Source organism: Sorex araneus, chromosome 2 (genome assembly GCF_027595985.1).
Source record: "Sorex araneus isolate mSorAra2 chromosome 2, mSorAra2.pri, whole genome shotgun sequence".
Taxonomy (NCBI): domain Eukaryota; kingdom Metazoa; phylum Chordata; class Mammalia; order Eulipotyphla; family Soricidae; genus Sorex; species Sorex araneus.
Genome location: NC_073303.1, coordinates 366491023 through 366501281, shown reverse-complemented (window position 1 = coordinate 366501281; position 10259 = coordinate 366491023).

The window sequence follows — 10259 nt, the reverse complement described above, 5'->3', positions numbered from 1 at the left end:
CTTCTTTCCTCCCTCACACTCAGGCCCTCACTACTGTCATCCCTCTCTCTAGACATTCTGTGTTCTCTGTCTCTCTGTCTCTCTGTCTCTGCCTCTCTCTGTCTCTGTCTGTCTCTGTACTCTGCATGAATGCCCCGTGAAAAAGAACTGATCCCAGAGACAGGGACAGCGCGTAGGGCACTTGCCATGCGCACAGGTGATCCAGACTTGGTCCCCGGCATCCCACAGGGTCCCCTGAGCCCTCCGGGATGATCCCTGAGTGTAAAGCCAAGAGTAAGCCCAGGTGTGGCCACAAACCAAACTAAGTGAATAAGCGAGTAGATGAATGAAAGCGAAGACCTGCTCCGCCAGTCCTTAGCCCAGCAGGCCGCACCCTTGGTCCCAGCCCGCCCTCCCGGGGCCTGCCTGCAGGTCTGCCCCGGCACTGGCACTTCCCCCGTCAGCTGGAACAGCGCGAGCTTCATTCTGCTCCTTCCTGGGGGGCTGGAGGAACAGGCCGGAGCAGCTCCCAGCCAGGCTCCAACGCCACAAAACACGACTCCCAAGCACTGTAGGGGCAACCGAGCTGCCTCCCTGTCACCCCCCACACCGCAGGGAAGTGCTCGAGCAGGGACTCTGACTGTTCCTAACTTACCGGCCACCCCTCCGCCTCTTAGAGGGGAAAGGAAATCCCCAGATCTGGCGGGCAGCCAGGCACTGGCTCCAAATCCACTTTAGTTCCTGATTGCCGATCTGGAGACGGTGCCCACAAGTCAATGGAGGGATGAGAGTGGGAGGTCTGACTCGGTGGTACCAGCTGGCCTCTGGCTCTGCTGCGTTCACTGTCTCTCTCTGGGATTTGTGCTCACTCCCAGACTCCCCACGTTCTTCCTGACACTGTGAAGGTAGCAAGAACTAGGTGGAGGCACATGCACGACCCCTTCCAGCCCACACAGTCACCAGAAGGGGAGGGGAAAGGAGGGGAAGGGACGGGAAGGAAGGGTAGAGGGAGGAGAGGGGAGGGGAGGTGGGAGAGGAGGAGGGAGGACAAGGCAGTGGAGGGAAAGGAGAGGTAGGGGAGAAGGAGGGAGGTAGGGGAAGGGAGAGAAGGGAAGAGATGTGAGGGAGGCGAGAAGGAAGGGAAGGGAGGATAGGGAGTGGAGAGGAGTGGAGGGAAGGAAGGGATAAGAAGGAGGGGAGAGGAGGGAAGGGGAGGAAAGATATAAGAAGGAAGGGAGAGGGTGGAGGGGAGGGAATGGATGAGAAAGGGGGAGAGGAGAGAGAGAAAGGAGAGAAGTGAAAGGGAGTGAAAGGTTAGAGGAAAGGAGGGGAAGAAAGAGATGAGAGTGCAGGCAGAGGAATGGGAGAGAGGGGAGGGATAAGAGGAAGGGGAGAGGAAAAGAGGGGAGGAGAAGAGGAAGGGAGGGGAGAGGAAGGGAGGGGAGGGGAAGAAGGAGGGAGCGGAGGGACGAGGGGAAGGGGAGAGGAAGAGAGAGGAGGGGTGAGAGGAAGGGGAGAGGAAGGGAGGGGAGGGGGGAGAGGAAGGGAGGGGAGGGGTGAGAGGAAGGGGAGAGGAAGGGAGGGGAGGGACGAGAGGAAGGGGAGAGGAAGGGAGGGGAGGGGTGAGAGGGAGGGAGCCCCTCTCCCCATCACTATCATCCACTCCACTGAGGCCTGCCATGGGGGAGACCCTCCCCAGTCTGGGGTGCTCAGCGATCGCTGACTCGGGGTGCAGCGTCAGCCACATGGCCCCCACCTGGTCCCCGGCGCAGGCCTGACCCAGGGCTGAAGGCCCTCCCTGAGTGCGGGCAGCCTGTGGCCCGGTTCCTGCTGGACCCCCACAACCCCCGTCTGCAGCCAGGGAGGGGCCAAGGGGGGCCTGGCAGGCAGAGCGAGTCCAGTGGGGGCCCCGGGGGTTCTCTGGGCTCTGGAGGGGTGCCGGGGCGGCTTGTTTCCGAGGGGTCCCAGACTCCATCGGGCCTTTCCTTGACGCCCTCTCTGGACTGAAGCTGGGTCACATGGCCTCTGTCCCTGCTTGTTGCTCCAGCATGAACCAGCCTGGTGCTCTGGGGGACCACGGGGACAGAAGGTCCAGCCACTTGCCCCCCCCCCTGCCCCTGCCTGCCCCCTCCCAGACTCTCTGAGTTCAGACAAGGAACTTCCAGGCAGAAGCGGCCCCAGCCCCAATTTTCTCCGACGCTGGGAAGCTGGTCCCGGGGAAACTGATCCCTGGGGTCTGGATCCCCTCGATTGTGGCTTTGTTTCACCCAAATCTAGTATTTGCCCAGACAGGCTCTGGCCAGAAATACCTGCACATCAGGTATTTCTGATGTTCCTGCCTGTTCCACAGGACAGGTGCCTGGCCGCCCTGGAGGGGGTCACGGCCCCTGGCAGGGGGTCCTGAGGTTCCCCCCAGCCTGAGGTTCTCCCCACCTCCCCAAGATGGAGCTGCTTCTGCTGCCGCTATGGCTCCTCCGTGGGTGACTCAGCCCTGGGGACCCAGGACGACGCCCCAACGTCCACACCTCCCTGCAGCTTCTCCTGCTGGCCTCCCGGGAAGATGCAGCACGTTGGCCTCTGCAGTCCGGACATGGTGCCCCGGAACCAAAGCCGAAGGGCAGTCCTGGCCATGCCCACAGGGGTTGGGGCAGAGGGGGGGGGGGCAGCAGGCAGCAGCAGGCTCAGAGCTGGCCCTGGCCTTGGTCCCGGGTGGATATTCACCCCAGTGGACAGAGGGCCCCGGTGACTTCTGTATGACAGGAGATTTCCGGTCAATGAGGAAGCTGGTGTGATTTATGTGTATGCGTGTGTATATGCATTTGTGCATGTGTGTGTGTGTGCATTTGTGCATGCGTGTGCATATGTGCCTGTGTGCATGCATTTCCCCCTAAAACATAAGTGGCAGCAGGTTTTAGATTCTTCAGGCTGTTCTGAAGGTCAAGGGCAAGCAGGGTGGGCGGGAGTCAGGGAGGCCTGGGCGTGGCCTTCTGGCCGCCCCTTCCGCCCTGTCCCCTTGTGACATAGTTTCCTGCACTGGCAGAGCAGTTCCTGCCAAACCAGAAGAGCTGTGGTTTTTGCCTCACTCCCGTTCTCAGCGTCAGGCAGCCCTGTCCCTGAGTGTCACCCTGCTCCTGGTGTCGCCCTTGCTCACCTTCTCTTGGCTGCTGAAGCCGCCACACCTCTGTCCCCCTCACACAAGTGTTAAATCACGCTCCGCCCAGGAGATTAGCTTCTCAGACCCCTCAGCGCTTTGAAGCCCATCCTCTCCGTTAGCAAACGTGGTTAGCCACTCACAGTGGCTTCAGTTGCCAAGGGGAACATCTCAGATTTGTTTATCAGCCACCCACACAGTCAGAGGAACCGGGTCCTGACAAGTTCTAGAATCTTCCAGAGACATCCTTCACTAGCACAGGGCTCCGCGGGGCTCTGCATGCCCTCTCCTGGGTTTCACACACCAGAGCTGCACATTCCTAGTCAAGGATCTCCTCCTGGCCTGGCCCCTGAGTGCAGAAGGCAGCTAGGAGCAGTGATTCCGGGGCTGGAGCGACAGCACAGCAGGTAGGGCACTTGCCTTGCATGCACCTTCCCGGTTCAACACCCGGCGTCCCATAGGGTCCCCTGGGTAATTTCTGCCTGCAGAGCCAGGAGTAACCCTGGAGCATTCCCAGGTGTGCTAAATATATATACATACACACACACACACACACACACACACACACACACACACACACACACACACATATATATACATATTTAAAGAACAGTAATTCTGTGAGACATTAGCAGGGTTCTCCGCTTAACAACACCCCGGAGCCTTACTGAGGCCAGAAGACACCCTTGCGATCAGGAGTTGTCAGACCCCTTTAGGAGCAAGCGACAGAGATGGAAGTCACAGCAGATGAGAGAGAGAGGGTGTTTGCAGGGAGACGTGGGGAGCTGAGTCAGCACTCAGGAGTGTGTGTGTGTGTGTGTGTGTGTGTGTGTGTGTCTGTCTGTCTGTCTGTCTGTCTGTCTGTCTGTCAGTCTGTCTGTCTCTCTGTCTTTCTCTGCTTCTTTGCCTCTCTGCCTCTTCCTGCCTGCTTCTCCCTCTCCTCCCCCGGGGGCCATAACCTGGCAGACTGTCGCGAAGGGCCACTCCCTCGTCAGGAAGGCCGTAGCCGAGGCCCCGATGGAGGACTCTCACTGATCTCTCTGGGGGCTCGGCCCCGAGGCGCAGGGAAGCAGAACTCAGGATCGGCGCCTTCTCTAGAGCGCCCTGGTGAGGGGGCTACAGAGGGAGGGAGACAGTGTCGTGTCTCCTCAGGACCCCGGGCAGGGCCAGGGAAGGGACATTACTCTAGGGGTGTCTGCTGTACAGAAGCGAGGTGACGGGTACGCAGCCTGAGGGGCTAGCCGGGAAGGAGCCCCTTTCCACGCGAGACAGAGCCACAGCGGGAGCGGCCATGCTGTCTCTATGCAGACACGAGAGGCCACGTCAGGACGGCAAGTGCGACCCGGGGCAGAGTATCGGCCCCACACTCCAGCCCCTTTGCTGACGGGGAAACACCATCCTCGCCCGTTTCTCTCCGCACACCACAGGGGCGCCCCTGAGCAGGTCCAGAGCCGAGCTCAGTCCCTCAGTGAGTACTGCCACAGAGCCGCGTCCTGCGCCTCCTTGCTGTGTGACCTGGCGCCTCTCGGCATAGGCAGAGACAGACCGGAAGCCAGGACACGTCCAGATGCCGATTACTGAAGCTTCAGTCTGAGCATCAGAGAGACGGGACGGGGTCAAGGTTGGGTGCCCAAATAGAGGCCGGGAAAGCTTGGAAGAGGCTGGAAGTGTGCCAGGAGGGGTCTCTCAGCACCGGCCAACCCAGGTTCGCTCCTCGCCACCATGTATGTTCCCACGAGCCCTGCTTGAGCATAGAGCCAGGAGTAAGCTCTGAGCACTGCAGGCTCTGACTCCCACAGACTTCATCTCATCTCCTTCTTACACCAAAACCGGAGGCAAGAAGAGCCACATCAGTGACTGGCAGAATGGGGTAAGGGGGGTTCGCCCCTCCCCGTCCCCCGGTCCCCAGGTCTGATGTACACCTGCTGTTTGCTGGCTGTGTGACCTGGAGGAACACACTCAACTTCTCTGAGCAACTTTCCCCCGATTATACGTAATAGGGATATTAGTCGTAGTTACCTACTTCCAAAGGTTGCTAAACAACCTACTTCAGGGCCTGAAGGGATAGTACAGCGGGCAGGGTGCTTGTCATGCAAAGGCCAACTTGAGTTTGATTCCTGTCACCCTATATAGTCTCCTGTGCCCTGCCAGGAGTGATCCCTGAGCACAGAGTCAGGAGTAAGTCCTGAGCACTGCCAGATGTGGCCTCCAAATAAAACAATATAAAATCAAAAAACAAACAAACAAAAAAAACAAGAATAACCTATTTCCAAAGGTTGTCAGAAGGCTTAGGGGAGATCATTCCGTAAGCACTTTCCAGGGGAGAAACCAGAGCTCTGGTCTGTGGCTTTGCTCCAAGATTAGGAGCCCACTCATGCCACCTCCCACCCGACCTGGAGGACCGGGTCTAGTGGTGCGCAGACAAGGTGGGCAAGCAGCTGGCTGGATGAAACGAGAATTAACTTAGAGCAGGAAGCAGCGCTGAGAATGTGGGTCACAGGAACCCCAGGAAGTGGTGAGCACGTACTCAGAATAAAACCGGGGGAAAGAAGGGAGGGAAACGAGTGAGGGGGTGGAGGGATGCAGTGGGTACATCAGTCTCACAGCACTCTGTTTCCGGGCAGGGAAACTGAGGCACAAGGAAGGAAGAACTCCCGGCAGCCCTGATACAGGGAGGCCGTGTGGGGAAACTACTGGCAGAACCAAAAGGACTGGCTCGTGTGTCTGAAGAAGAACCAAGACCTTGAGTGCCCACCCCGGCCAGCCCGCGGCCACCAGGACCCTGGTAGAGAGGGGACAATGGAGAACCCGTCCCAGCCAATTGGTGGCACACGTCACCAGCACCCTGAGTCTGTCTCACCTTTCTCCTCACTCAACCCCAAACACATACTAACTCGTGCACTCCTGGCTGCAAGATTCGATGCTAATGACATGTGCCAGGTACATGCAAGCATGCCCTCACATGCGTGTGCAAGCTTCACACCACCCCAATCATACTCCTCACAACGATTCATATCCCCGCCTCCCCTTGGTTCACTCCTTAAAAACCCTCACCCCGGATGGGAGGTGCGTGCTGAAAGCAGACGATAGGCCAAACTTGATGTCCACTTACTGCCTGTATTGCAAACCATAACCCCCAAAAGGAGAGAGTAAGAGGTGTTTTGCCTGCCACAGAGGCAGGGGAGGGGTGGGGTGGGGGTGGCGGGAGGGATACTGGGAACACTGGAGAATGGGCACTGGTGGAGGTCGGGGGGCTCCATCATTGTATGACTGAAACATAATCACCAAAGGTTGTGAGTTTGTAACTGTACCTCACGCAAGTTTGTAAGTCTGTAACTGTATCTCACAGTGATTCATTAAAAAGAAAAAAGCTCAAAAAACAAAACACCTCCCACCCAACCCCATCCAGGGAGCCCCGGCAAGCACCCACACCCATGCCTAGGAAGCATGCTATCTCTCTAAAGAATCTCCCCACTGGTCCTCACCGTCTTGTCCCTGAATTCTTTCTCTTACAAAGGCAAAGGACCGGGGGCTGGAGTAATAGCACAGCGGGTAGGGCATTTGCCTTGCACGCAGCCGACCCGGGTTCGAATCCCAGCATCCCATATGGTCCCCCGAGCACCACCAGGAGTAATTCCTGAGTGCATGAGCCAGGAGTAACCCCTGTGCATCGCCAGGTGTGACCCAAACACAAACAAGCAAAAAAAAAAAGGCAAAGGACCTAGGTGCCCCAGCCCCCCGTCCCTTCATCCCGCTCACAGCCTCCGCAGCTGGGAACCCGCCAGAATCACTTTGTGTCCCGGGTTCTCTCCTCCGGGGTGACTCCTGTGCTGCGGGTACCAGCCCCTCCTCCTGGGGGCCGCCCAGGGAGACCCACATCAGCTCGCCCGGGCTCCTGGCCCCTCTGTGCTCTCCCAGTCCCTCTGAGGAGCCGGCGGCAGGTCACCCTTCCGTAACCTGCAGGGCCAGAGAAAAGGACTCTGCGAAGGGCCGAAGGGCCCGTGCCTGGGGTGGCTTTCGTGGTGAGTCGACCTGAAAGGCTCCCATCCGTCCTCTGGTCCTCCGTGTGCTTTGGGGGCAGGGAGAGGGGTGTCGGCAGCGCCCCACGAGCTGTCCTTCAGGAATAAGGACGGGGCAGGGTGGCAGGCAGAGGCTGCCGGTGCTTCCCGTGGCCCAGGCAGGGGAGAGGAGGCGCCATGCCCTCTCACGTGGAAATCCTGCCCTCGGCCACGTGACTCTTGCTCCAGGCCCTCGCCCTCACCCCTGTCTCCCTGCTGCCATGCTCCTGCCACCTTGGGCACTTCCAGGAAATGGTCTTTGCTGGTTCCCAGCCCGGAACTTGCCTCTGGTTTATTTATTTATTTTTGGCTATTTTGGGGGTCACACCCGGCAATGCACAGGGGTTACTCCTGGCTCATGCACTCAGGAATTACTCCTGGCGGTGCTCGGGGGACCATATGGGATGCTGGGAATCGAACCTGGATCGGCTGCATGCAAGGCAAATGCCTTACCTGCTGTGCTATCGCTCCAGCCCCCGCCTCTGGTTTATTTTGGAGGGGTTCTGGTGCCCCCCACCGCCAGTGCAAGAGGGCTGGGGCGGGAAGGGGACATGCCATCTGACCAGCTCCCAGCAGCTGCCGGAGAAGGACCTGCCGTCACCCGCCCCCCGCCAGGGGCTCTGCTCTCACCCAGGGACACTGAGCTCGGGGCTTGCCCATGGCTGTGTTCTAGGGAGTGGTTCACGGTCACTGTCACACCAGGCTCTCCAGCCCCAGAATGCACAGAGGGTGATTCCCTGAGGAGTCCAGAAAGCTCCAAAGCCCAGACCATTCCTTGCTCCCAAGGGGGTAGCCAGTCCTGTGTGCCCATCGATTTGTGATCACTCTGGGATGCCCCCACATTTTACATTCAGCTTTTATTTGGGGGTTGGCAGTTTGGGCCGTGCCACGCTCAGAAACTACTCCTGGCCAGATTAGAAGTCACTCCTGGCAGTGCTGGGGAAACCAAGTGCAGTGCTGGGGATTTGAACCAGGATTCTCTAACGTCAAGGCGAATGCCTGAACCCCTGTTCTATCTCTCCGGCCCCCACGGTCAGCTTTGATTGGGGCCCTGGAATTCTTTGAGCAGCCGGAGCTGACCTCGGAACGCCAGCAAAGCCCAAGGATGTCTCCACCAACAGAGCCTGGTGGACTGTTGGCATTTGCCAGAGATATCCCGGGACTTTGAGGTTGATTCCAACAAGCAAGTCCTCAGCTTAACAAGTGAAAAATAAATGATGCATGAGCTTCAAGTTCCTCAGAAAGGAGACAGTGGAAATCATTAAAAAAGATATCGATTGTCAAATGCCTCCTTGGCAATAGGACTGCTTTTCTTTTTTGGGGGAAACCCCAACAACGGTAGTGAGTTATGTGTTGAAACATGGAATGTAATCGTGATAAGGCGTAAATGAAGCGAAGCATCATTTACAAGGGTGGGGACTGGGGAGGTGGGAGGGGGCGGCGGGTATACTGGGGGGGTTGGTGATGGAAGATGGGCACTGGTGAAGGGAAGGGTGTTTGAGAATTGTATAACCGACATAATCCTGAGAACTATGTAACCCCCCACATGGTGATTCAATAAAAAAAAAAAAATAATAAAAATAAAAAAAAAAAAAAAAAAGATATCGATTGTTTTCAGCTGGAAAAGAACAGATGAATTAGATTAGAAATAACATATATTTCCAGCGGAATTAAATAGAAACTTTATTCCGGTCCTGATGACAATCTAAATTTCCAAGTAAGCTGCCCATTTAAGAGAAAACCATGAATAAGTATGTCCTGTCGCTTTGAAATTGTTTTTTTTTTTCTCTCTCTCTCTCTAGGGCTACAATGTTCTCTGGGATCTTTTCTGCTCCCTGGTGGTCTGTAGAGGGTCCCCGTGTGAGGAGGGGGGTGAGGCAGCATGTTGGTTCTGACCAGAGGGAGCCTGAGGCATTCCCACAGCTACGAAAAGGCAGCGACGGTCAATGCCTCACCCCTGCTCTGTGCAGACGGGCTAAGAGACAGGCTGGGCACGGGTCCCACTCTTGTTTCCAGACCTGACTGAACAGGGATTTGGAAAGCATGAAAGAAAAACAGGCTTATGTTCATGAACAGAGATAGAAATAGAGGAGAGAGAGAGATAAAGAGAGAAAGAGAGAGAGAGAGAGAGAGGAATAGAAAGAGATGATAGAAATAGGGATAGAGATAGAGATGAGACAGATAGAGAAACAGAGATGATAGGAACAGGGACAGAGGTAGAGATGACCGAGAGGGAGGGAGAGATGATAGAGAGAGAAAGGGACAGAGATTCCCCCTCTCCCTCCTGCTCCTCTACTCCTCCTTTCCCTCCTCCTCCTATTCCTTCTTCAGCTCCTCCTCCAGCCCCTCCCCTCCCTCCCAGCCCATCTTGGGGACCATCCTGCTGGCGTCCCCTCAGGGTCCTGTCACCATCCTGCTCCTGCAAGGTCCAGCTGACAGCGCTGTGCCCTGCCCTCAGCCCCTGACCCCTCCCTCTGCCTTTGTGTGGCACTAGGGGTCACTAGTGCTTCAGATTTCCATCCCGGGAGCATCATTTCTCTGCCAGCGGATGGCCACAGGGCAGACCCCCACGGCTCCCAGTACTGGGGCTATCCTTCTGTTCTCAGTGAGACGGCGTTTCCCACACTGCCCGTGATGGACAATGGCGTGGTTAGCCGTGTTGCCCGAAGCGGTGACACCCAACCCGGAGGGTGCTAGGACAGCCGGGGGCTAGCGGCAGCCTCGGTCCAGTTGCCAGCACTTTCTGTTTCTGGGAACCTTACACCTGCCTTAACAAAGAACTCAGAGACCGTGAGGCCGGAGAACAGAGGAACTATAAAAGAAATTTCCTGTGACTGTCCTGAACCAGACTCAGAGTACACGTCGAAAGGGTGGGTCACTTTCCCTCCCCTGAAAAGCAACGCGTGGGGCTGGAGGGCAGCGCGGGGGCGTGAAGCGCCTCTTTGCACACCCATGTTCACAAGCCCGAATCCCCGGGGCCCCGTGTGTGCTGGCATGCGCCTGGATGCTCTGCCATCCGTCATCCCGCACAGCGGGGACCTCTGGTGGCACCTGATGAGCCCTACAACGTA